The 26,347-nt window shown below is 42.2% G+C and overlaps 2 protein-coding genes across 3 annotated transcripts in view; both read left to right on the top strand.

Annotated features, from left to right (window-relative positions):
* coa5 (cytochrome C oxidase assembly factor 5) overlaps window positions 1–26,347 on the top strand; it is a 186,872-nt gene that overhangs the window by 145,491 nt on the left and 15,034 nt on the right. The window lies entirely within an intron of this gene.
* Window positions 5,789–26,347, top strand: part of nck2a (NCK adaptor protein 2a) — a 49,503-nt gene continuing 28,944 nt past the window's right edge. For both annotated transcript variants that reach the window (XM_072396732.1, XM_072396731.1), the window contains exon 1: window positions 5,789–6,010. The gene's annotated coding sequence lies outside the window, so the exon portion shown is untranslated. The remainder of the gene's footprint in view (window positions 6,011–26,347) is intronic.

The following is a 26,347-nucleotide window of genomic DNA, read 5'->3' on the forward strand; positions in this document are numbered from 1 at the left end:
AAGTTCATAGCCAACCATTCCAGAGGATTTTCCTACAACACATATCCCTGTAGTCTATAGGGATAAGACTTCAGTTCATGAAGTTTAAACTTTTGTTGAAGTACCATGTCTTAATTAAATTAAATCTGAATGAAACCTTAAAGAAAAAAGTACATTGTGTAATTGTGTCATTCTTCACAGCCAAAACAGAGCTTCTGAACTGGGTGGATTGTGCACACTCCCAACAAAATGGCGTTTGCACTTGTTTGGCCTTGTGGGTATTGTGTTACACCAGTTCACACAGGTCCCAGGCACCTTAATGACATGTCTGTGAAATGATTTGGTCAAAAAAACAGTAGCCCTCTCTGTACACTCTCTGTAGCACTCTGATCTGGGGTGGTCGGATTTTCATGGCTTGGGTGCGGCTGCTAATGCTCACTCCGCCCCTTGGTTCGGCGTCAGGCTGCTATGACAACAGTTGAGCACGAGCACTGGCCATGGCTGCTCACACACCGTTGCAACCATATATGTTTGAGTCAGACCCTGAGAATGTATGTACTCTAATATAACACAACCTGCTGTATGAATAATTTATTCCAGCATCTTTTGTATCTGCATGAACTAGCGGTTAGCATTAGCTTGTGGTAATCTCACGAAATAAACACAAAGCACACTTACATCGTCTGTCCTTTCCCCACAGATAGTCGGTATGATCCCTTTTTTAGGAAAAGTTTTGCTGCCAGTCCTGCATTGTACTGACCCAAATTGTGGAAACGGTCCATGTCAAAATGTTTGGCACACACAGATAGGTTTTTACGCACTCCGAATTCAAATATATTAGTGTAGAAGAGCTGGAAAAGTGATGCATAATATGTCCCCTTTAAAGTTTTAGAGGCCAATGCTAAAACTGGATCAAACTGAAAGCACAAAAAGCAGTGGGGATACAATATTTTTGGTTCAGTTCAAGGTTTTTGATGTTAAAATTGTTACATTTATTGACATATGTAAAGCTTTTTCAGAGCATGTTCTCTACATTTTTGCCAAACGATTCTACCAAACGTGGAGTTCAACAGGGGTGTGTGTGAAAATGATAAATTTGCAGTCATTGGGACATTTTAAAATGGCCTCCATGCACAGCAGATAACTGGTAACCGCTGTGGTTCAACCACAATGTTGTTCCTCCTAACACAGTAATGTAATATTTTTGCAATGGTCTACATTATTCCACCATACAGCAGCTGTATAAATCTTATTTCTAAAGTTGGTTTTGACTTGAAGTATCTGATTGGGGTATAGTTGTATGATTATCTTGGAAACCCTCAGCCGTGATTAGAAAATATGAAGTACAGTCTCTGCTTCATTTGAATGAAATTCTGTTTGTTCAAATGAACAGAGATTCTAAGGAAAAGATAAAAAGGTTAAAATTCTTTTAAGCTTTTCGGAAATAAATCAGTTGAAAAGATCCTTTGATGCCATCAGCTGTAGCTCGTAAACACTATGTTCCTAGAGTAAAATCATGTGAGGATACCCTGTATGAGTGTCATGTGTCTGAGAGACTCTCTTTCTAATGCTACAGAACAAGCTTCTCACAGTCCACAGTTTCTAAGGAATATTTACATTTCTCTAAAGGAGGCCAACCATGCCGTGCAGCAGCTTCCTGAAAAACTTCAAAGGCTTTTGACTTATGTAAGGTAGAGGGGAAACAGTAAATACAGTGAACGGCATACTAAGCAACACATTTTTACATCTAATCCACCAAATTCACATTCTGTTACATACTGTACGAAAAACTCAGATTGACTTATAGAATAAAAGAGAAGAATAAAAGAGTTGTATAGATCATGAAATGTGTTTTTGCACATAGCTCTGTTAAAACAATCTTATCAAGCCTTAGGGGGTTAGGGTTAGATTGAATAGCGTGTCCCCAATAGAAGTCATTTTATCCAGATGTCCTCAGGTCAAAGGTATGAATCTGCTTTTGGACTCACTTTCATGTTTCTCTTGTGTGTGTGTGTGTGTGTGTGTGAGTGCGTGGGTGGGGGGTTAGGGGGTGCGGGGCGCATGGGTGTGTCTGTGCACGTGTGTGCATGTGTGTGTGTGTGTGTGGTAAGTATGACACTGGTGTCAGGAGCAGATTAGCCAAATTTAGCATGAAGACTAGGAACATGGGGAAAGAGCCGGTTTGGCTCTGTGCAAAGGTTGGTTGACATGCCACATGGGAACTGACTGTAAAATAGATATCATAATGTGATATTTTTAGACTTCAGCTCAAGTACAAATGAAACAAATGAAATGTTGCCTCACTCAAGTCATGGATATCTTGAAATCTTAGCTAGAAAGCAAAGGGACCTTGATTTTTTTGTTTCTTGAAGTTGTTTATTTAAGAATACAAAATATAGTCCATATCTTACTCGGGTTTCCTCAGATTAAATAGAGTGGTGGCATTTAACCTCTTCTTAGTCACACCACAAGGGGTTAAATACCAGATATCACCACCCATCAGTTAGAAGATTGAGATTGAACTGTGGGAGCCTCTTGGATGAGAGATCAATTGTATTTAATAAACAAGAAACAAGACCAATTGCCCTATATTTAATCTTTTAGTTAAAGGCAGGCACATCTGGTGTCTTTGGACAGAAATAAGCTTACTATCTTCCACTGTTTCTGCCTAACCCATCATTAATATCTATGAGAAAGTTCAACAAAAAGACAGTAGGTGTGTTTGGCTCAATAACCAAAATTACAAGTTTCATGGAAACAGGATTTATTGGAGAGAGGGGCTGCTGTATTAGATAACAACTGTAGGTTTATGAATAAAATGGGCACTCATGTATATGTTTGCACAGATATATTAGCTGATAAAAAGCAATTAATTTGGTCGTGTCTGCAAGGGTTAAATATATATAAATTTTCATCATACACATAATCTACACTTCATTAGACTCACATTTCAGTTTTCCTGGAAGGTAAAGAAAAGCAGACATAGCACAGGAGCCAATGGTTCATCACGCATTTCATCACTTCCAGTCAGGTGGACTTAAAGACAGGCGCCTTGCTGCCAAAACAAACATCCAGTTTCATCAGCGGTGTAACTATAGCTCTGCTCAGCTGCTGGGCTCTCAGCAGTCACTCAGTGGGACGACACGGTGCGAGTGATGGCAATACGAGTGGTGCGGATCCAAAATGAAAGACATCCTGGATATAGCAGCAGCATATAGAGCGTTGACAAGTGTTACCCGACTCGAGAAATAAGTCAAGCTTACCTTGGGCTTAAGGGTGGAGTTGTACAAAAGACAAGCCCTTCCAATAACTGTTCATTTAACTGCAACCTTGCATCTCCTATTCATCATCCCATGCAGTTTTGTGCAATATTAAATTCAGCCATGACACCGTACAATGTAAACTGTCAGTTTGGTCTGCATGCCCCTCAGCTCTTTCCAATTAATCTTGAGTCAGCTGTTTCAAAATAAGTTTAAAGCAAAACTTGACTCTTCCATGAAATGCATGTGCTTGCAGTTATTCATCCCCCTGCCTTCTAACCGAATTAATTTGTCGGGGTAAAAAACGTTTCTGAACACGTGAATGGGAGTGCGTGGCGCTTGTGGGCGACGCCCCACGCTCGACTGGTCATTTTCACGTCCCGCTACCACGGTAACGACCTGGTGAAAGCTGGTATGGGTGACATGTATGATTATGCAGAGGGTGTTTAGCTTCTCTGCCTGGGAAGTTCTGCCCCCTTGTGACAGGAAACCCAATGCTTCAAGAGGGACGTCTAATAACAATGATAAAGATGAAACAAACTCAAACTTATGCCTGAGAAGAAGAACTCAGATTCCAGGCATTCTCAGATGTTTTTATCACATGTGATGTGTCAGTAAAAACATACTGCAATGGTTTGCAAATCATTTCAATGCTAAATTCAGCAAAGACAACATCTCACGTTTTGAAACAATTAACCAAATAAAAGTGATATATCATTATTGTATAATCTATCTTTAGTAAAAATATGCTCACATTAAGTTTGATTCCAGCTACGCGTTTGACAGTGTTGCTCAAAGTAAAATTAGAAAGAGTTTCTCGAAGCCATAATGATGTTTAATGATGTTAAACGTCATTAAATATATATTTATATATGACACATTGCTCCCTATTTTCAGCAGGACATTGGCAACCCACAATGTGGATGGCTCTGAGCTGTCACATGAAGAAAGTCTTTTTTTTTTTGAAAACTATCATGGGTAAAAGCACAGTAATCCTTAGTTCTTATTTACATACCATCACAGCAGCATGGAAATATATAATAAGTGTTTTGTCGCAGCATCTTGAGATTTTTTTCTAAATCTATAATAAGTGTAGACAACAAATGTCATGTAGCACAATTTTTACTTTCTACAGTCCAAAAGCTTTTCACAGAATTAGACGCACTTTAATCCAGCACACTGGTCCCGGTTCTTTGAATTAGTTTTTCATACATATTTTGTGTATAGGCTATAGTTACTTGTCTCATGTTGCTTAAAGAAGACTAGTATGGTGCCAGTTCTTTTAGTTTTTATTTTTAAAAGTATTTTTGCTCCTCGTTTCGTTGTTGTGATGATGATTGAAGTCTCCTTGCAATTATATAACATCAGGGAAAGTCAGTAGACACAAAACTACTTTCTTTCGACAAGTGGTGCCAATTTGTCACACATTGTGTAGGATGTCCAGAATTACATTACTGATACAATAATAGTTAGTGAGAAAACAACCACACAACGTTTGGGTGTATGAATGAATACATTTGAACTTTTTCCTAACTTGGTCTCTGTACTATAAGTCATGTAGTTTCTGCTATTTGGAATCCTACACGATGAGACTTTTTGGGAAGTTTAAACATAGTGACCTGTACGTCATCTGTGACAAAGACAGTCTGATGTACAAGCACTAGATAAATCGAACATGAATCCCCCCCCAAAAAAATAAAATAAAAAAATAAGTAGAAGTACTATTTCTTATTGTCATCGCCAAGGGGCGACATATATACCTTCTAGAACCTTTTCCTCCTAAATCCTGCAATAGTCCCAGTGTTAATGACGTCACTAAGGGGACCGGCAATCAAGCTTAATGAAAGCAGCGCTGTTACACCGGAAGTTACAGGACGTTCCTTAGAAAATAAAGTCTTTCCTCCTCTTCAATAACTAATCAGTGGAACTGCATTTACCCACCACAACAGACGCAATAGACATTATATTATATCAGGATAACTATAGATACATAGATACATACTAATATATATATATATAACAAAGGAATAGAAAATAGTAACTGAAAAAAAAACAGTGGACAAATACGTTAAACTGATTATGCTTTTTTCCCCGTCATTTCAAAAGAGCCAAACTTTACTAAAAAAAAGAATATTAAGCTCAAAATCTTATGAATTTAAGTAACAAAATAGTTGAAATAGCTCATCCAAAACCAGCTGCAACAATGAAACACTTGCGTAACAAATGTTCCTGCTTGGATTACTCTATAATATGTAATAATAGGAAAACGGAATTGCCATCATTTAACAGGATAATTAACGGAAGTACACTTTGTTAGCTATAATGTGGTGGAATTCGCATTATCGTTGCTGTACGGGGACAGACCTAAGACGTTATTTCTATCTTGTATATTTATTATTTTCCTCTTTGTTTTCAGCTTCACTCACGTGATTAATTGGTTCGTCAAGTAACATTTTGCTCGGAAGTCGAAGTTGATCTCGGAGTTGAGCCCCGAGCACCGTTTTATCTGCAAAGGTAAGAGCGGAAGTGAGAACTTCGTCCCGATGAGCTTGAAACGAACGATCGAGGTGGAGGCAGTCGGTCTTCGACGGAATAACAAGCGAGGACAGGTCGGGCGGTACATGCTCAGTCCACGTTTTAAAAGAAAGAAACACTGAAAAACCAGAGGATATGTGGATGTGAGCGTTATTTTTGCCACTTTCGCGCGGGCTCGGTTACTTATTTGGCACGCGGGTCGCCGTTTGCCCATTCTCACTGGAGTGAACACTAAGGTAAGCCCGCAGACCGCCAGTGAACTGTGTTAAGTTGGTCGGCTTCTTTACCCGCTCCAGCTGTTCGTGCTTCCGTTTTTGTCTCATTTTTCCCACGGAGTAAAGAAAGCTACAAACTGTGGGGAAAGTTGGTGCACGAACGGTTGCTCATCCGTGTCACTTTCACGCTTTGACGTCTGGTCTTTGTTCATTCAGATGTGGTTGAACGCCACACTGTGCGTGAACCTCGGTTAACCCCGTTTTCTTTTTTTGTGCGCGTTATAAAGACCCCTGTCTGTATGGCTCTATCTTTTTTTTTTTTTTTTGTATTTCCAAGACCTAAACAGGGTTTAAATGTATATCCACTTCACAATCTTCTATTTTTTGTTGTCCGGAGCCACTTATTAACGGCCTGTAAGCGAAGGCTACAATCCACAAGCTGGTCTTCAGACCTTGTTTTGTGAGGCGTCTTGTTCAGTTTATTTACTCGCGTGTCCTCCGTTTATCGGAGCCCACTGGTAAAACACGCTCTCTTCTCTTCCCATAATAACGTGCACTTGGTGTGTGGGGTTGGAGGTCCTGTTGGAATCGCTACAGCATACACAATGAACCACACTTGCCCAAACACCATAGAGTGGCGACTGGTGCCACACGCGGAGCTTGTCAGTGTAATCCAAGCGGCTTTTCGTGGTAACTGCACCCCCCCACATCACTCCCAGCAGAAAACAGGGTTGCATTGTCTTTCTCACTTGTTTGAAATATTTGTCAATCAATAAAAACGTTTTTTCTTGATACAGTTTGAAATGAACTCAGGCATTACATTAAAGGCATTAAAAAAAGAAGCTCATTTATGTAGCTTTCCTTAATGTCCATAACACACCTATCCTGCAGAGCAGACACACCCTGGTTAAGGCCTTATCGTACAGTAGTTTAGTTCTAGGACAATGTTCACTCAGTAATGACAGGTATGTGGAAGTAAAGTGTCTGTAATAGACTGCTCGGCCTGTATGACAGAAACTGACATGACATCACGTCTTGAGGAGGAAAGTAAATGTCGAAATGGTCTAAACACTTGGCATAGTCACCGTTTCAGAAACCACAGCAGAAAGCTTGGCACCGACAGGTTCAAGCGGGCCTGTTTGTTAAAGAGAAGGTACGCTTACACTGCAGCACTCCTCCGGGCTGCATTTCACTGAAGTTGTTGGTTTCTCTCCAAGTGTGGGCTTCACATTTTATATAAGTTTTTTTTTTTTTGAGAATCGCAGATCATTCCTAAAGGGTGCAAAACCTAAGGCCGAAATACCAAATCGAACGGGGAGAAAAGTTTATCAGTGGCGTTAACGGCAGTTGTTTCTTGAATAAAGGGCAAAGCAAGCAAGCAAGCAAAACGTTTCTTTCCCATCAGCGTGTGATGTACTTGGGTTTTTTGGGGAGAATTTTGACTGACAGAATAACCCGAAGCCTGGTTAAACTTCGTGTTCGGGAACTTTACACGACACATTAGTCTAGAAATGAATCCGAAGTCTTTATCACTCTCGCTCTGCAGCTCTGAAAACTTTGTGATATAATCCCACCACTTGATATAATAATGCTAATGCCTGAATGAGTCTGTCTGGATTTTGAGTGGAGATCATCCTCTGAGCTTCCAGACAAAAAAAAAGTTTGATTGAGATCACGTGTTGACAGAGAAGGTAACTTTCTTTTTTACTTTTTTTTGCTGCTTCCTGTTCTTTTCTGCTAGCCTCTGTCTTTCCTCTGCTTTTCAACGATGAATATGTGTGAATCCATGCAGTGTTGACATTAGTGTCAAAGGTCATCGTGAAAACTGTTCATTTAGGCTGTGAGGGTCAAAGATGCAGCAAATGCACGTTTTCCCATTTGGACATTGCACTGTAACAAATTGAGCAGTTTGACTTCACCGGTCGATTTTTAATGTCGGTTTTAATGTTGTGGCTGATTGTTTATTTGTATTACGAGTGCCTCAACCTAACCAACACATCCAGTGAGGGAAGCTGCTACTAGACGGTGAAATCCTTTACAAACTTGCAGTGCAATGCAGAATGGGATGCACATCAGAGGGGATTTGGAAGTGGGCATATCTGTGTTGTTGTTTCTCATAACAAATCACTTTTTGAGCTGCGAGTTGCATAGACAACCTAAACTTTCAAAACTTAAAAAAAAAAAAGATTTAATACATTATTAAAGAGCGAGGTACGTTTAAGAACCGGATAGCTAACCATAACGAAATCCAAACGCAATGAAAGTGTATTCATCACAGGATGGAGTGAGGGCTTTTCTCTCTTTAAATAATTTACTGCATACAGTAAAACTAACAGTGGAGCTATCATAAAGGAATGAAAATGGAAACTTTTTCCTGCAGGTCGTTGCTCTCTAACGGTCGATGACGTGCTAATTACTAAAGTTAGCTAAAGCACGTTTTATCAAATCGGCATTAAGTAGCAGCGCATGCAAAACACCTCACTAGATGAAGGGTAGATATATTGATATCACTTAATTTCTTAAAGAAAAGGTGCAGAAGACGACGTAACAGCTTACGTGTAACGGTCAACAATCATTAGCATCGTGAGGTTGATCTAAAAAGAGCAAGCAGTTGGTCGAAAGGCTCGATGTCGATTAAATCCACGTTAATGCCAGACATCTGAATGCAGCACGTAAACAAATGATAACTGTGTTTAAAGGGTTTTTCTGGTGGGTGTGTTGGTACCTAATGCTTGGGTTTACTTTAAAGTAGGTGACGTGAAGCTTTTGTAACAATTAAGCTATCTTAATTGCAGTGTTGACAGCATTGCGCTTTTCAGGGACTTTTCTTTCACAATACTGATGAAATGATCATCCACATCCTCTTTCTTCTTTATGTTGGATTGCGCAGAGTAGGGAGATTACACTGCTCTGCTCACTGTTCTCTAAAATGCTTAAAATAAATCTCTTTTTTTCTCTTCTCTTTTCTAAAACATGAATGTATTTTAGTGTGCAGTTTGAGTCGACATTAACCTTTTTGAAGTGCATCCTTTGAGAGCCTAAATGTTTTTCTAGTCTGCGTGGGCATCCATAACAGCATACGAAAACCTAATTTCCTGCTATCTATCCACTCACATTTTCCGTTGCAGCAATGTAACATCTGAAAATGTGAGTGGAAATTTAGATTTTTGATAGTTTGACCTAGTGGGAGGGGAGCATAGTTTTTGTCTCCCTCAGGAAATCCTAAGCTCTCTTGGACAGATGTAGGAATTAGTAAAGCGTTGCAGCAGATGGGCAGTCGGAAGACATAGAATGATACTCATGTAGATGTTGATTAAAGGCCATTCCTTTCTCACAGTAATCATCTGTAATCTGGGGGATGGGTAGTCTTTAAACTGACCGTGCATCGCACCCCTTCACTGTTGCACGGTGTGTGGCCACGCCAATGAAATACAATCTTTTTCATTTGCATGGCGAGCGTTTTTTGTAATATGAACAGAAATGTTTAAAGTCGTGTTAATTTCCTCCAAATCACACAACTGAAGCACATTAGTAAGCGCGTCTACATGAAGCAAATTATCGTTAGTTGCACCAAAACGATTGTAAGGCCGATTGAAACTTGGAGAAATCGAGCTTCTCAAAACCAGACTTGTTTTTTTTTTTTCCCCCTTTGTGGCAATAGTGACCTTTTGTTGGAAACTGCTCGACAGGAAATGGGGACAGAGAGGGGGGGGGCATGCAGCAAAGGGCCCCAAGCTGGGACTTGAACCCAGGGGTGGCTGCACCGAGGAGCCTCAGCCTCTGTACATGGGGCGTCTGCTTAATCGGTTGAGCTGCACGGTGCCCCTAAAACCAGACCTACAAACCCAGATAACAGGGCTGGGGATCAGATCACTCCTGCGTGTATACGCTCAAGTAGACTCGAATGGGCCGAGGTGCTCCAAGCATTCTCCACACGTATTTTTGCTAAATCAGTACAGCAATAATGTACATAAAGGCAGCCGGCTGTTGCTAATCGCATCAGAAACTGTGGCAGGAACTCCACACATCGAGGCCGTGTTTTAACTCGGTTGTTTTAACGGACTGTTGCTTTGCTCTAATTGAATGCTGCTTTTTTTTTTTTTTTTTAAATGGCACCATCTGACAAACTCGCCATTCAAGTAGATTAAAGGCAGTGTCTATCCAGTGAATTCAGCTACACTTGCGTACGTAATGATCTCCCACAGAGAGAGTTGGAGGCTGCAGAATTTCTAGGAAGGTTGACCCACGCAGGCCACAGCATCGCGGTGTTGGGCACATTTAGGTCGATAATGGGATTCTCCTCTTGTGCATGTATACTTGAACAACGGTGGTGGTCCGGTTCAATGGCCAGGTCACCATGCTTACCGTGTCTCAGTGGGGTATAAGACAGATGGGCACAAAATTTGATACAGACATCAATATTTCCTGGACGTTATCAGGAGGATCCTTTGACTTTCCCTTTTTGACCGCCTTAAGGTTGACATTTGGTGTTTCAAGTGGTTTAAGATTGCAAGCCACTACTAAATTCTCTCAAAATAATGGATTTCACAACAGATTTGGTTGCGATTGTGTTTAAAGTATGAGAGCTTATATCTCGCGTAGGAAAGCCGTCATGACACGCATTATCTGCCAAGCTTCAGCATGTAAACATTCAAATAGATTTCTTTTATATCAGTGTTCCAGGAGATTAATTAAAACCTACTTCCTTGATTTTGCCAAAAAGCATTTACTCTAGCTGGAGGTGTATTTTAAACTTGATTTTTCTGGTTTCTCACTCACAACTATCCGTTTCATCTCCTCTGACACCGAAGGGAACCTTCAATTTACGGTGAACGTCTACCAATCAGATCAGCAAAGCAAAAAGGACCAGTCGGAGAATAGGGATCGCCATGGTTGGCTCCATAGGTGTCTGTATAGACTTGGAGTCTGGTGAGCTGTGAGATTTGCTCGACTTAAGAGAGTCGGTGTATTTAACATTTAACTGGCATGACTCATTGGCCTTCTGCACTTTCAAGAATAAACATGGCCGGTAACAGCTGATATGGTAGAAAAATGACAGAATACCTTCCTAAGAATTCCCCGTTGGCCTTTGTTTCTCTCTTATTGATTGCTGCGGTGACTGGTTCCCGTCTTTTATTTTCCTTCCCAGGCTACATCAGAAACTTTCTGTCTTTTACTGCCATACGTCATGTAGCCTGTGCTTGAACCCTCTGATGACACTATGCTGGAAAGTCTGATTTTGCTTCAAATCAGTCAATGGAAGTATGACCACTTTGCTTTAATTTTTTTGGCATCATTTTAAAAGTTGACCTCAAATTGACTTGATATTTGCGTGAAACACACAGCTGTTGTCCGCTTACTGACACCAACCTGAGCCTTTTTGTATTATTAAAGGGAACCTGGTGTACACTGTCAGCATCGTTGACCTCTCTGTGAATCAAGCTATTCTTTTATTGACTCTGATTTTCATCAGACTCTCGGTTTCAGTTGTCTGTCCTGAGCTTTTTCCCTTCAGTTTGCCCACTCGTTCCTTCTTGTCCTTCATCTCTACCGTAACCTCCCTGCCCTGCCACCACGCTTGAGGTCTTAATTCAACAACTGATCTCGCAGTCTGTTGGCGTCAGTGTCCTTGTGTCACCACTGGGCACCGAGCCTAATCCAACTCTGGGATGGGGGTTAGGAGGGCAGGGAAAGAGCGAGAGTCAGGGAGGAGGGGGGCAGACCGTGAGTGAGTAAATCTGGTTATAGGACGGTGGTTGTGTCGCAGCCTTGCACTGCTCTTGTCCACAGAGCAACAGCAGGGCTCTTTATAAGTCAGATGTCACAGATAAGTTAAAGGATGTTGAGCATGTTGATGAGGGAAACCAAAACGATGGACAAGATACTGTGAAACGGATGAAATAGCAGCGGGTTTCTTCAGACAGCTGTGACATTTAAGCTCTTGTCTTGTCCGGTTTCCTTCTTATTTATTTATTTTTTTATTATTATTGTGGGGGTGAAGCTTCTTCGGGCTCCAAGGGGATTACCTCGCAACTACCTCCTCCTCTCACTCCAGGGAGAAACGTGACCATAAATTCATAACCACCCAGAGAGCCGCTCGTTAAATAGTAATCAAAGTTTGAGTGCTCTCCTTTAGCGTGTGTGGGGGTCATATTACATGGCAGAAAATTGGCACTTGGGCCTTAAAAGAGAGCTGGAGCGAGGGTGAAACCCAACACTTCTTAAAAGGGACTTTAACATTCAGACACAAGTTCAGGACCTCAGGATCTTCTACACACTACCTTAGAGATGAAGTGACTCACCCATTATGGGGGGGGGGGGGGGGATGTTAAACTACATGCAACAAAAATGAAAATGATCATCGGTTGCCTCAGAAATTGCAATCTCACGTTACGATCCTAAGAGTACTTATCGACTCAAGTGTTTAGATTATTACCGATAAGTGGCCACAGTATTATCTCGTTTATATGATTTGTGTCGTCTGATCGTGACTTTAAGTTGTTCGGTGAGGAGGGGGTTGCGGTTAATCCCTCACCCGAGTTTCTACGACTGGGGAAAAGAGTTGGGCTGTTGTTTGGGACTTTGCTCCATCGCTGTTGTTCTCTGCAGAGGCTTCGACAGGCTCTTCACGCTCTAATTGATTTAATTAAGTTGACGTCCCCCCCCCCCCCTTGGCTGTAGTGATGCACAAACCGTCCACATCCAGACGTGCATCGGGTTATCTCATGCTGTGCAACAAGGACTTTGCTTATCTGTGTTTCGCAGTGATCCCAGAGTTCCCCTCAGAGCGTTGCATCCATCCAGTCAGTGGTTCCCCCTCGTTGTGCCATTCCTGCTGATGCTCCAAAAGGCGTCAGCAGTCTGCGAAATATTACTTTGGTCTCTTACCGATTGACAGATGTACACTGGTGTTCTCGATTTCTTTGCCAACATTGTCACTTTGATATGTTCATCAGTGTCTGCTGCAGAGAAAAAGCATCGCATATTTAGCATATGAATATAATAAGCAGCGTTATATACGAATATTTGTCTGTATGAGTTGATGAGAAACGGACTGTGAAAACCTGCAAGGTTAAAAGGCGCAGGTGTGTACGTGTGGGCCATTTACCATGTCAAAAATACCAGCTGTGAGCTGCATTAAGTAGCTTGTTGCTGGTTGTTAATTGGTATATTTTCGCCTTTATCTATAGCTAATTGAAGGCCATGAAATGGATGTGCCACATAGTTAGTTAAAGGTGTTGATTGCAGATGTCTCGCACCCAGCTTGTGGCCTTGGAGCCTAAATGATCCGCTCCTGTTTGTTCATACGAGCTGCAAGCAGAGCAGAGTTGTCCCTCATCTCAAATGACTTCACAGCAGCGACTGTCAGATATTGTTGTACTGTATGGTCAGCAGTGTTGGAGTAAACCGGCATCTTTAGTTTGTGTGTCGCAGAGGGAAAACTTAACTTGAGATAAATTTAACTGTTCTGGAATTAGGTCTGTGACACCATCCAGTATTTTCGGGCTCCAGATTTTTAAAGAATGATTTATTATCTAAGATGTCAACTTACTTATTTTCTCAGTCTGTTAGATTTGAAACCGTGCATTCCCTCCGTCCTCCACTGCGCACGCTGGGTCCGTTATTATTGGTAATTTGTGACTCGAGGTGACCTACGAGATAATTGAGAAATCGATGTGATTTAAGGGAAGTCCCCGCACACAAATAAAAAGAAAGTAAGAGTGGAGCAAGGCTGTGTGCATGTGCTGACGCAGGCTTTGTAGGGAGGATTATGTGAATGGAATTCACTTTCCAGTGAAAACCTGCCACCAGCTCTGCGGCTCTTACAGTGCGGCTGAACGTTGTTGTCAGAATTGCACAACGAACAAGACGAGACGCAACGCAGACCCGCCAAGCGATTGTTGCTTTATTAGTGGTGCAAGGAGCTCTCAACTGCCGCGTTTTCGATTCCATATTGTTAGATTTAAATGAGTCTGGAAAAGCCAAGCAACAGACTCCCTGCACTACAGTTACGATGAGCCGCTCCAACCATCTGGAAACCTCATTAGAGGCAGTTTCCATATCCGTAGACGTTTCACGGCAGATTGAAGAATCACCAGCTAATATAAGTTTGAACACCTTGTCAGAGTGTACCGGTAAATACTCCTGTGTTTACATGATAAATACAGGAGTGTTTTACCCTGTGATGTGCTTCTTAATGCTTGGGTGCTGATTCAGTTGCTGAATGAAGCAATAGGATATGCCTACTCTAATCCATTTGTGCACTGTCTCTTATTTCTGTTTGCACATAGAGACACCTCCACATCCACATGGCTGCGGGTGAAGGAATTCTTGCTTTATTTATGAGATGTATAGCTCAGAATGCCACAAGGCTCTCCTGAGAGATCACAACTGCAGGCGCTGCATTTGGCCTGCTGAGTGTCTCTTTCTTGCTCGGACGTGCACACAATCGTGTTCCCTCGCCATAAAGCATCTATTTACCTGGTTTGGTAGAAGTACAGCTGTTTAAACGTGACCTTGGTTGCTCGTCGCGAGCTGCCGGCAGATGCCCGCTGAGTGCGGCGGTTCGGTGTTTTATGCGGAGGGAGTGATATCGTCCGCATGTCCGAGGCGCAGAGAGCGCTATTGTGTGCTCGAGCCACATTAATTCGCCGGAGCTGCGGTGGAGTGTTGTTGGAAAATGTCAAGCTATGGAATCCTGCAGGGCAGAAAACCATATTAGGAGCTCAGGAGCTCAAATGGAAAGAGACTGTATTTAAACGGTTCGCTTTATTGGCTAAAGCAGCGAACAGAGATGAGGCTGCATTCATGGCAACAAAGATCCAGCCGTCGAGCTTTCAGCCAGATATTACATTCCTTGTTTTTAGGATTTTTATCTCTTTGGCTGCGTTGGATCTTTTTGCAATGGCAGCTATATTCAGCTTAAAAGCTTGAGAGTTTCTCTACGTTTGACTACTTTGACCTGGAATTCAACCTGCATGCCACTGATGGCGGTGTTTTCCTTTTACCATTGTGGTTTATGTTTCCGTTTCAGAGTTCAGTTCACACAGAGTAGTTCAGTGTGTACATGCAGGAGGGATTCAGTCCCCAGCCACATAATACGAGTGTTGGTGTTAGTTTTTGTCAGACTAACACGTTTACATGCATGCGAGTGCTTGCTGTGTAGCAGACTGGCTGAGTTGTAGGGGCACTGATGTCTAAAAACTTACTTTTTTTTCTGCAAATGACCAAACATCAGACAGAGCCGAAGAACAGCTGGTTTAACATACAACACCAGAACAGACGGATACTTCCTCCTTGAGTTGCCTGACGAAATTCTCGCCACTTATTCCAAACATTAGATGCGAAAGCTTCTGGAGTCGTATAGTCACCCTGGTTGCTAGGAAACCAGCCTATTCAAGAATAGGCCTGGCCCCAAAAATCCTCACTGGATGTTTTTACAGATCCCGAAAGCAGGATTGAACGTGGTTGAATTAAATATTAACCATTTATTATTAAACTGCTGTTTAGCTCGGAGCCAGTTTGGCTGCTGTCCCCGGTTTCCTGTCTTTATGTGAAGCCCAGCAGCTGCTGCCTGCAGGTTCATTTACAACCGACATGCACGACAGCGGTGTCCATTTTCCCAAAGTTGTCACAGAATTTTCTGTCCTGCGTGCGCAAAAATTTATATCTTTTTTTATTTTTAACTGACCACGAGAGCCCAGATTGAAAGATGGAGATGATAATAATATGATGAACGGAATGAGTGCAGGCGTGCAGCAATCACTGTCGACTTGAGGTCAAAATGGGACTTTTGACTCATCTACATATTCACTGAAAGGAAATTTAGCGACATTGCTTTGACTCCTGGTTCAAACATACCGATGTTGTGAACATCCAGCGGCTCTGACGTCAGAGGGTTTACGGAACAGAGACGAACGAACGCAAACAAGAAAGACGAGCGAAACGCCAGCAAAAGCTCTCTGCTCGGTCTCCCTTCAACAGAGTTCCCATGTGTCTTAGAGAACCCGGATAAATATAGATTGTTTTTCTCCAGTGAGTCATGGAACAAAACATTCATTCAACAAGTCATTCAAAGGGAAATGGCAAAACTGCAAAATGTCTTCTCTTTAAATTCTCCTTCCTAACATCTCCTGATTTCTCACCTTTTCTGGTCCAGCTGATGATCTGTCTGCCAGAAAGCAGAAGGTGGAGTTCACTAAGATGTATCAGTCGTGGCAAAGCCTTTTTATTTCTACTACAATGTTGGTACAGACAGGCTTTTGCCATCGCTCAGGTCTTGATCGGGGCATCCCTGATCCAGATTAAAACAGATTTGATACAAGTTCAGTTTAGAAAATGCTCCCATTTCAATCATTAACCTCCTAATTGTGCACAGCTACAATAACTTCTGCCTGTTCTTTGAGTTTTGAGAGTATTTTTGGTCTGATTCTGCCTCGGATCATTCGTTCAGTTCGTTTAATCTGTTTTCAGTGTTGCATTTTTGTTCTTTTGAAAAGAAGTGATGTGAAATTAGGAGGAATTGCGATGCTTGTCATGTGCCAACTCCTGAAATAAACGACAACGACAAAAAAAAATCGATGTTCCCAAACTTTTCTATCTAAACACGCAAATGAGATTGATGTTATGCTCTTGATCTGAAAACATCTGCCAGGAAATCAGTCATAATTATCATCTTGTGTATTCTGCTCTTTGTGGTTTACGGTTCTTCACTGTGTAAAAATAAAACAAAAACACGGTGGTTGTCCAATCTCCAGTTGATCCTGGGTAGATTATCTGTACGTGGACGATTTTAGCTGAGGATATTCAACAGGTCTGCACTGCACCGCGGCCGTCTTCCTGTTCTGGTAATATCGCATCACTCTGATCTCTCTTGGGAGCCTCAGGGTTGCAGCTGATCAAAGAGAATAATTCAGATCCGTAGCCAAGGGAGTAGCGAAGGAAAGCCAGTGAAACAGAAAGCACAGAGAGAAGGTAAATCTCAAGCTGGGATATGTTGGAATGGTTTGTGTTCGATGAGGAAGAAGGGAAGAGGGCGAGCATTTCTTATGGACTATCTGGACAGTGCAAATGACTCCCAAAGTAGATGGTTTTTAAATGAAGTTAGCCACCCATTTCTTTATAAAGTGATGTGGAGTTAATTTCCTCATACAACTTTTTGTAATTGTGATGATACTACCTTTATGTTTATTACAAACGATGCAAGTGAGGCATTAATGCAAAGTATGGACCCTGCAGTCATGTCTTGTTGCCTCATTAACCAAAAAAATGTCTCCCTGTTGTTTGTTACTTCAGGGAACATCCTTACAGATGTATGTAAATGACTCTGACTGCCTGCATCTAATTCTCGAGTCAGATCTTTGAGAGAGGAACCCTTGTAGTCGTATTTTTTTTGCTTGGTTTTTACTAGCTTTCGTCCCCGGCTGTTCCTTGAACGTTCCCAACAAAAAGATAAACACTAATGCGTGCGGAGGATCTGGAGCAGCTGGCTCATCGGGTCTCAAATTACGGCTCAAGTGTCGTTTTTCACATCACAAACAAATTTTTTATTCCATTACCTCTGTTTATGGGCTTTTTCTTTTGTAGTGCATGTGTCTCAGAACATGATTCGTGTAGGTTTCACTTCCATATACACCGAAACTAGACTATTATTTGTATTTTCCATTGAAGTGTTGGATCTCCTCTTCAAACTGCTTTGATGGAAAGAAACATGGTTTATCTATTTTTTTATTTTATTTTTATCATTGCTAGGAAGTGGTTTGGAGATAAGTTGTGTGCTTGAGAGGAAGCTGTAACAGGAAAAGTCATCAGATATTCTCGGCTCAGCTTGTGGGAGTCGCAGCTCGCTGAACCCGACCTCGTCCTTGTCGTACTTTAACAACTCATAAGACCGTAGTTCTTAGTTGTCGCTGACTGTAAATCTTCAATAGTTACTGGTTTGATTTGCAGGTCACTTTAGACGCTCTTAAAGAACACAATTTAAATGTATGGATGGCTTACTTTCTTTATACCTGTTGGACACGGCGGCATTTGACAGCAGAGATGGTTATAAACCTTACTTGCATGTGCAATGATCTTCCACAGAGAAAAGAAACGGCAGAATGACTTAAACACCGTGTGTAGTCCTCTCCGATGGCTCAGCTCTATTTTAGCCTCACCCCAGCACTGTTTCAGCATAAAGCAACAATGAGCTGATTGCCAATTTGCAGAACTGGCGCACTTATCCCGTTGCGACTAATTAGATTCCTTGTTTCATGGGATTACAGCATAATAAAGTCTGGGGAAACAAAATGAAGAGCATGTATCGAGGGTAATTCTCATATCTGCTGTATTTGTCTTGATTTCATGACTGCGTCATCGAGAAGCTTTTTGATTTTACCCAATGAAAAGTGCATATAGATGAAGACTTATGGTGATGTTTTTCTTCATTCTCTCTTTAGAGAATACACCATCCTACTTCTGCCATCTTTATAGATGCACAGTTGCGTTGATATCTCACTGCTTGTGTTGCCTCCCTTGCGTGAACGTCGGCCGGCTCGCCCGCGGCGTCGACTTTATAGGTTTTTTTTTGAGGAAAAAGCTGGAGTTGGCGGCTTGCTTGGCTGTCGGTGTTTCCTCTATTAGATTTCAGAGGCTACGCTTAATCAAAAGTTCAATTTGCAAGCCAGTAAGAAAGCGCACTGTTGACATGCACGTCGCCTCCGGTTACGGGCTGTTCATTATGGCGTAGCGCATCATTTGTTCTCTGCGTGTCCTGCAGCCGTTTTCTTTTTCAGATGGTCTCATTCCACTCCCTACACGCCTCTCTCTTGCCTTTTCTCTATATTTTGGCAACATGCAGACTTTGTCTCGAGGCTCGTTAAGAGTGATGCTCACAAGCCCGCTCATTTCAGAAAGCAAAGGGTCCTCGTGGGGCTTTTTAATTTAATTTAAAACATCAATGCCTGTATTTAAGCCTCTAAATCTCTTCCTTTTCCTTAGTTCTTTCTTTTGTTACGTTCGGTCTACTCTTCTCTGTGACTACACTATGAGACGAGTGTCATTTGCTTAACATTTACATGTTGTTACCTGTTTTCGTCGTCATTTAACAGAAGAAAGCGTTTGATAAGGATTTAATGACTTGTTTGTGTCTTTATTGCTTACTTTAACTGATGACTCAAAATATCTGGAAACGAGAGTGATCTTGAAGGCATCTTGGTCACACACCTATTAGCTTGTCCAACGTCCGGCTGAGATGCTGAGCGTTGTTAGAAGTGCAGATGTTCCTTTGTTTTGGTTTGCATCTTCCAGCTGTGCCGGCGCTGCCCCAGAGTGCCACGCACCGTGTTGTTGGTTGCCTTATTAAAAGGAGTAACTGTTGTCTTCTCCCAAAAACAAATGAGCAAAGTGGTTGTTTCCTCTCTTGCGACACACATTTTTCATTCCACGTGAACACTTGTTTTTCAGTTTCTTTCTTTTTGGGAAGTGGTTTAGGTCGGACAGAGAGAAGGTGCTTAGCGACGTGCTTTATGATGATCTGTTTATTTGACCTGGAAATGACCCTTTTTACACCCTCTCCGTTACTCTCCCTCCACTTTGTCACAGGCGCAAATGCACAATCACCTCGGGTGCTTTTCTGTCTGTTCTGGTGCAGGGAAAACATTGGCATTGCAGAGCAAAGCTGCGCTGCTGTGCTATACAGCGCTTACCTTTTGTTCTCCTGCCAGGGGCCACGGATACCAGGTGATCACAGAGTTAAAGATGGTGACAGCACTTTTCTCTCATGAACCAGTTGTGCGACAACAACAAAAAAAAAAAGAAAAACTATGCTGATGAGTAGTTTCTTGAAGAAGAGGGAGGTTGTGCACAGATGTCTGAGTAATTAAATTTACTGAGAACAAGCTGCTCGGTAGAAGTGTCCCGTCGTGTGTTTAGAGTGCAGGGAACTGTGCAAAGGACTGTTAGGGAAGCAGTTAAAGTCAGAGTATTAAAAAAAACTTGAAGTCTGCTTGTTATTCCCATCGAAAAGGAGAGAAAAACAAAAGAGGACAACAAGAGGATTTCAGTGCTGTAAGGATTTGGGTTGTTTTATCCTTTAAAATTGAAAAATTCTCCTGAAATGAAATTGGACGGTGAGCTGGTTTTAGTTTATTTCTCCGCAAACAGTATCAGCACCATCAATAATGTGAAATATTAATTTCAGTCCTCCTCAGAAGTGTCCGAGTTTGCCATTTCCTGGAAGAACAACAAAAAGTCGCCGATGGCTCGCCCTCCACTCAAGGTCACGTGCTACGCTGTCGCGTGCTGGCTGAATCCGATGTGATCCTTCACACCGTTTAATTTTAACAGAGCTGATGCAGGACTGTGGGCGATGCCTGTTCAGGCCACAGGAACGCTGAGCACAGGATGTGGAATACGTGTCGCTGTTTCTGAGATTAAACGGAACATCTGTGGAGCTGCAGCAACAAAACAACCTCATTTAATAGCAGCCATACTGCAGAAAAGTCAGGCTTTTCCCTGTTTAATCGTCTTGTAAAATAACTGCAGCTAATCTCAAAATTGCACATGATCAGCCTGAAGAATTGTCCTGTCATTTGGTCTTTAATGGTCTTCAGCTTTGTTAAGCCCACCACCTTGTGGGTGCAGAGCCTACTTTTGCCTTTGTGCCGACGTGAGGGTGATCCTTCTTAAATGAATGTCAAAAATCGAAGACTCGGGGGTGGGGGGGGGGATAAAAGTCAAATTCTTTGGGCAATGCCTCCTGCCAGTGAAAAATGGACCACCCAGTGATTGTTGTCATGGAGAATTGGCCCGACAATCTTGGCTCAGAGAGAGAAAGGGAGATGTGACGACAAAAAATGAAAGTGACGCGTGAAAAATTGCTTGAAAAAAAGCAGGTGGGGGGGGGGCTAACAAGGAAAATGGGAATTCCGCATTAGTGGCATTCACTGGTGAACTGGTGTGACCTTTCTTAGATGCTTATTAAATGGTGAAAACTGGCCCGGTTTTTGGCAATTGTTTGATCTATTAATTTGCCTTTTATGCCCACAACTAATTGTTTAATCTGTAAGCATGTCCAATATCAGACTGCTTGTTTTGTTGAATAAATGAGTTCTCCAAAATCCAGAGATTATAAATGTGGAATCAGTAGTACAGAGAAGTACCAAATCCTTACAACTGAGGAGTATTTGGCATTTTAGCGTTACCTCGTACTCTATATTTATTTATTTCAGCTCCGGATGCCCTAAAAATCTGTTTTCTTTCTTTCTTTTTTTTAACATATCTTTAAAAGGATCAAGTTGAGTAAAAAACGCAACCGAGTTGTTTTTAGTACTGTTGGCAGAACTGTACCCAAGTTATGTTACTGATGATATTTGAGATTTCCTTTTTTTGTCAGTAAGCAGAACGTGAAAACGTGCAAGATCCTTTTAAAAATGGTGCTCGATAACATCACAATAGACATTTATTTCAGACACAGAGCTCCGTATATATAGCTGTTCATGAGGACAAATTAAAAAAAAAAAAAGAAGTGCGAGGGTTATTGCACTCATGCTTTAAAGTGAGAATGCATAGTCTGTGGTATGTTTAGTTTAAGAGCCATGTCGAAAAAAGCCAGAAGGCAGAATGGAGATCAATCTATGGCCAGAAATAGTGGCGTCTCTTAAGATGCTGGTCACATAAATTCCATACATATCGCACACACAGGAATTCCTAGTTGTCAGTGGTTAAATCTTTTCCAAACACCGTGGGAGCTGTTCATGTCTGGCACGGCTACTGATGCCTCTTCCTTCGCAGGTGTTAAAGTCACCGTTTGTTTTGTTGGCATTTCATTCGATGGTTTCCCACGAGAATACGGCACCAACCAAAAGGTTAATACAAGTTGAGATTTTTGTAGTACTTCTGCAAAATCGTCTGCGTGCCTAACATGCGCGCTCCAGCTGAGGTCAACAAAGAGCAGTTATTAGCTTCAGCGCTGCAGCTGAAAGAGCATGTGACTATGTGGTAGTCCAAAGGTTAAAAGGAAACTTTATTAACGGTTTTTGGAGGTTGATGTGTAATGACGAGAGCTCAGCATGCATAATGCATATTTTTAGACCGAATTTTTTTTTTTTTTTGCAAAAAGAAAATTTATATCAGGAGTGTATTCAGGCAAATGTAAACTACTGCAAATATCATACACAGCTGACTTAGCTTTATGGGAATAGAGGGATCTGGTGTTTGTAGGTTCTAAAAGAGTGGATATTTAGACCCCTTCTGCTTCACAACTTCCAAAACGCAGTCCTCCACACTGGAATGTTTCTTTTAAAACAACTTATTTGCCATTAAATTAGTCCGGTCCACTTTTAGTTCTATATAACAGAAGTCCACCTAAAGGGCCTGCCATTTAGTGTTGATTTAAAAAAATAAACACAACATATCATAGCATCACATTACCGTAGATCAAATAAAAGCCGCCGATAATCAATATAAACTGACGGTGTGCTGAAAGAGGGTGAACTTGACAAAATAACGGCACCCCAGGAGAAAAAAGACGAATGATCTGTAATGACTGTAATGATCATAAAACGGGCTGTTGTTTTGATCTTCTTCATGAACAGTTATGATGGATCAGGAGGTTTCTTCTGTCTTCAAATGTTTAGTCAAATAGTCTGTTGGTTGCAGGGCTGGCTGTTTGTGTGGTCTGGGTTTCCTCTTCCCAGTCCTATTTTTAACTGACAACAAAAAAGATGTTGTTCTTGAGTGGCTTGGGGTTGGGGCTGTTTTTAATTTATTATTGTAATTTCGATGGCATCCATATGCAACGTCAGATGTTTTTTTTTGGCTCATAAAATAAGGGGAAATGTGGCAGCAGCAGGCAAACATGTGGAAAAACATTCTGTTTCTTGACTGCATGGGAAAGGCATTCAAATCCACTCTGGACTGGTTTTGTAGTTTGGAGACAAATCATCTTGTTAAGACGACAAGTAGGTCTCTTTAAATCACAGCTTTGTCCAGAGTGACTGTAACAAGTAAGTCTGACTTCCTCCCGTTTCACTGTTCGGTTCACTCCAAATGCTTCCGACACTGATTGCCAGTAGGGAGTAAAGCAGTCCTCCTCTTTCCTGTGAGAAGCTACTGCAAACAGTGTGGAGGGGGAGGTGGAAATGTTCTCCCATTGGCTGAATTTTGTCCATCTTTGACCTGAATGCCAAACACAGAAAGCTCCGCCAGACTTTTTTTTTTCCTTTAACCCCCACCTTTTTTTAAAATTTATAATCCACTTCTACTTTCCCTCTCTTTGTGCACAGTTGAAAGGGCCTCAAACCCCCCCCCAACTCCCCAGTGAAGGGAGTTGTGAAGTGTCAGTGAAGCCCACCTCAGCAGTTTGTCGCACATCTATCCTCTTTTAACTCTTTTGCAGAGGGATGAGGGGTCATGTGGAGCATGAGCGCTGAACTTTTTCTGTTTTTGTGAGTTTGTTCTCTTTGGTGTGCATTTTTAGGAGATAAAAGTGTTCTTCATGGACACTTCTTTGTCAACGCCTTTTGAAAAACACAAATTCGCATTTCCAGCTCGTCTTTTTGCCAGAATGGCGCAAGACTGTTGGGTTGATTCCTGGCTGCCTTGTTGGTTTTTCCTGACATTTATGATGCAGGCATCACAATGAGACGCGAAACGGGTGCCGCGGGGGAAAAATGGACATGATTGGGAGCGGCAGCCATCACTCCACCGAACAAGAAAAGATGTAACGATGATGTAATGGCTTAAAGGGTTTGAGAATTACTTGCTTTTCACACTCTGCCTTTTTGTGACAGTTTAAACCACTTACAGCATTTGCCCGATTGTTTTTGGGTAAGTTTTCCTACGCCAATTGAACTAAAGCTCAAATGTTTTCCATGGACCAGCCATGGGGAGTGACGCCCCGCTTGAATAGTGGGTCTCGTCTGCCTCCAAACGAATGTGAGGTGGTTTGTTTACAGTGTGAAATGAAGAGGAGAAACGCCAGATGACCTTAACAGATGCCCCCACAAACAGCGTGACATTTGAAATTGTTCCGACCCCTTGATTATTTCAAAACGTTGCTGGATTAGTTCCAGCTTGTAGGTCGACCTGTTTTTGTTCATTCACAGCTGACCCTCTGTTAACGTTTGGTAATGTTGATGACATGAGAGCATAGACACCCTAAGCCCAGATGTTCTTGTCTAAAAATATTGTCGGATATTATTTTATGGGTTATCTGGGATTTTTGTGATAATCCATATCTGCTGGATAGCCGTCTGACTCAGAAGCATGCATGTATTGATTTGGACATCCGTTGCCATTGCAGCAGTTTGACCTATCGAGCATTTGGGTCAGCCCAAGTAAACACAATATTTTTGTGTCAATTTAAAGCCAAGCTATTAATGAATATATCCTCTAAACTGTTAAACACAGCTTAAGGGAGGTACAGTTGAGCTCGAGCTTTCACAGTGATGGAATTTACTCTGATGGTCAACAGAATGGCATTATTTGGAATATTGCGTCCCTTTTTCTTTTTTTCATGTAAAACTTGTTGCACTAATGTCTACAATGGCCCGTAACAGTACAACTTTTGTCACCACTTGAGTCCAGTCATGACTAAAACTTTAACACATTACTAGGAGCGCACTCCCTCACTTAAAGTCTCTGTTGAGCCCTTGGAGAAGGCTGCAGGGAGTGCGGCCGTTCCATTGATAGCAAGGTTTATGAGCATGAGACCCTGTCTGACAATGGCAGATGTTGCATTCCATCCAGGCAGAGGCCTGTTGTGGCAGACGGGGAGATGATGAGAGGCCCATGTATAGGTAGACACCGGTGTGTCTAAGGATACATGCACCGACTCCTTGGGAAAAGCAATAGGGGTGGGAGGCTTGAAATTTGGAGGCCAGCGGCAATTGACCTCTGTTGCGCATGTAGATGTTACCCATGCCATACATCCACAGCCCAGCACGAAAGCTTTCCAGGTCGGTGTCACATGTCGAGGCTCAGTGCTTTTTGGTAAGCATCCAGTGTATGCACACTGAATCAGGGAAAAAGTGAAAAGCTATTGCAGTTTAGGCGGATTCATGGCAACATGCGGTTTGCGTGTCAACACCGCCGTGTTACACATTTGGGATTATAGCAACAGCTCCGTATTTGTCGAGCCGATAGCTGTTGTGAGTGCAGTGAAATCCTCGCAAGCAAGAAGTCTGTTGATGAAGCTTTCAGCATGTGGTGAAGCATTATGTTCCATCCACCGTCGGTGTGTTGCACACAGCCCAGAGTTGAACTCGCTTATGAGCAGCACGAGAAGTTAACAAGCACCGACGGTTCCTTAAGGTGCAGCAAGACTTTGTAACACAAACAGTTGTTGATGATAGCCATCGAACTGGTTACTTATCCTCTAAATAAGTGACATATTAGACCTCCTGACCTGAAAATGCCAGTGTACTGCATTCAGACTATCTGAAGTGCAGAAGATGTATGAGAGCCACTTTCAGCTGGAGGGTCTGCATGAGCACATCGGCCACCGAAGACGGGGAGAATCCTCCATATTTCAATGTCTCAACTGTAGAATAGCAATGGGAATATTGCCAGTTGGCTGCCACCAGTTTTCTTCCATCCGTGGAATAAAACAAAAGGAAAGAGGTGGTGTGCTCTAATCCAGCAGCAGCAGCCTGAGGCACAGAGAGGCATGCTCACATACCTCCTGTCTCCTGGAAGAGTTGACGTCACCGTTCCTCATCTTATCATAAATCTGTCCTGCAGTTTTCTGCACTCTCCAAAGAATCCCAGCCGCTGCTTTTGTCTTCTCCAGACTGTTAAAGTGACCTCTCAATCTTCCTCCTTCTGCCGCCTTTTATTGCTCCAGTAAAACTGGTCGCATCCTGGCAAGTTGAGTGATTTTAACCCGCGGTGAACCCTGCATAAACTCTCACCGTGTTGCACAACCCTCTTCCTCCTGCTCTCCTCACCTTTGCTGTCCCAGCCCTGAAGCAATCCAGTTTGACAGCTTTAGGAACGGCAAGCAGAGGCACATACACAAGTGCTGTGCTGTGCCGTGCAAACTGTCGCGCTTGAGCTGTTGCTGCTCGTTGCGGAGCTTGAAAGCAGCTATTTAGACATTCTCGTGCAGTGACACACAACTCCGCTCCTGCTTGAGACTGTCAGAAATGCATTCAGTAATGGTTTGACTGCGGTTGAGGCTTAATCGAAGCGGAATTGAATCTGAGGTTGAACCAAAAAAACGGGGAGCATCACTTGCCTTTCATGATAAGTAGCCTCCACAGAAGAATCATTCCACCAGTAATGGGCTCTTTTATATAGTCTAATTTGTGCAGCTACACTTCTCATGAGTCATATTTCTCCTCTGTGCTGTGGCCTCTCATTGAGGAATTGAAA

Source organism: Leuresthes tenuis, unplaced genomic scaffold (assembly GCF_036924035.1).
Source record: "Leuresthes tenuis unplaced genomic scaffold, fLeuTen1.0.hap1 SCAF_12, whole genome shotgun sequence".
NCBI classification, from domain to species: Eukaryota; Metazoa; Chordata; class Actinopteri; order Atheriniformes; family Atherinopsidae; genus Leuresthes; species Leuresthes tenuis.